The sequence below is a fragment of the Pinus tabuliformis genome, chromosome 7 (genome assembly GCF_031772625.1).
Source record: "Pinus tabuliformis cultivar Carrire ecotype Pingquan chromosome 7, CPIR1, whole genome shotgun sequence".
In the NCBI taxonomy this organism is placed as follows: Eukaryota; Viridiplantae; Streptophyta; class Pinopsida; order Pinales; family Pinaceae; genus Pinus; species Pinus tabuliformis.
The window spans coordinates 1,025,806,179-1,025,807,726 of NC_142293.1; the positions used below are offsets into that span (position 1 = coordinate 1,025,806,179).

The 1,548-nt window shown below is 52.1% G+C and overlaps 2 non-coding genes across 2 annotated transcripts in view; both read right to left on the reverse strand.

Moving 5' to 3' along the window:
- Positions 1-209, reverse strand: part of LOC149251164 (25S ribosomal RNA) — a 3,405-nt gene extending 3,196 nt beyond the window's left edge. Inside the window, exon 1 of the ribosomal RNA XR_016267766.1 lies at positions 1-209. This exon is cut by the window's left edge and continues 3,196 nt beyond it. This is a non-coding gene — a ribosomal RNA (25S ribosomal RNA).
- A 247-nt stretch (positions 210-456) lies between these two features.
- On the reverse strand, positions 457-610 carry LOC149251165 (5.8S ribosomal RNA). Its single transcript, XR_016267432.1, has one exon. It is a non-coding gene; the product is annotated as a 5.8S ribosomal RNA (ribosomal RNA).
- Between the last annotated feature and the right edge of the window lie 938 nt (positions 611-1,548).

Below are 1,548 nucleotides of genomic sequence, written 5' to 3' on the forward strand. Positions count from 1 at the left end.
TCTCAGGCACCCCCTTCCGAGGGACTTGGCACAGGTTCGCTGCTGAGGACGCTTCTACATACTACAATTCAGGCAGCGCCGCCGCCCGATTTTCATGCTGGGTTCTTCCTGGTTCGCTCGCCGCTACTAGGGGAATCCTTGTAAGTTTCTTTTCCTCCACTTAATTATATGCTTAAACTCAGCGGGTGTTCTCGCCTGAGTTGGGGTCGCAAATTTGGAGCTAAATCCGCCCTATCCCATGGGAGGACAATAGAGATCAAAGCAAGTTCGAGTGATGCCACACAAAGCCCGCATCGGCTAACGCCAACTGCCCATCCAAGGGGACAAGATCACTGCTCGCCGAAGCACGCCACAAAACATCACTTGAGGTATTTCAGCCGACTGCAACACACGGGGCATGGACGACCAGCTCCGCTGCTCCCTAGCATATTGCAGGGAGCGCATTTGAATGGGATGTGACACCCAGACAGACGTGCCCTCGACCAAGGCCATGGGTGCAAATTGCGTTCAAAAACTCGATGATTCACGGGATTCTGCAATTCACACTAAGTATTGCATTTCGCTACGTTCTTCATTGTAACAAGAGCCGAGATATTTGTTGCTGAGAGTCGTTTCCACGTGTATTACCGAAAAATCGGCCACAAAACTGAATAGGGGCACCCCCCAACAACAAATGTAAGGCCAAGGGGCAAAAGGAGGAAAAACGCAGGAGAGAAAGAGAAACAAATTTGTCTAACCCCCTCATAGGGGGAGGCTCGAATAGAGGACAATCTCCCCCAACCCCACGCCCTCACAAAAAGGGGGGAAATGCGTGGAACAGTGATCGAGAAGGACTAGGGTGGCCACCTCAGGAGCTCACACTGCTTTTAGCCCTTCCCTGACACTAGCCCACAATGATTCCCCCTTTTCTCCGTAGAGTTAGGGACCGAAAGGAAGAAAAGGGTAGAAAACAAAGCACAAACAAGGCACAAGCCTCTGAAAGCCCCGTGCCTTCGGAAAAAGGGGGGAAATGAAGGGGACGACGATCCAGAAGGACTAGGGTGGCCACCCTTGGAGCTCGCACTGCGTTTCATCCTTCCGGAACACCAATCCTCAAAAATCCCACCTTTTCTCCGTAACGCTAGGGGCCACGAGGAAGAAGGGAAGAAAACAACAAGAGAGAAAGGGATATATCAACCATGGCTACCGGCTCACAAGGGGAGGCTTAAAATAGAGAACAAGCTTCCCCAATCCTGTGCCTTCGCAAAAAGGGGGGAACTGCAGGGGACGACGATCGAGAAGGACTAGGGTGGCCACCCTGGGAACTCGCACTGCTTTTCATCCTTCCCGAACACCAATCCACAACAATCCCACCTTTTCTCCCTAAAGCTAGGGGTCGAAAGGAAGAAGGGAAGAAAACAACATTAAAGAAAGAGAGAAATTAAATGCGTCCACCGGCTCACAGGGGGAGGCTCAAACAGAGAACAAGCTTCCCCACCCCCGTGCCTTTGCAAAAAGGGGGGGAACTGCAGGGGATGGCGATCGAGAAGGACTAGGGTGGCCACCCTC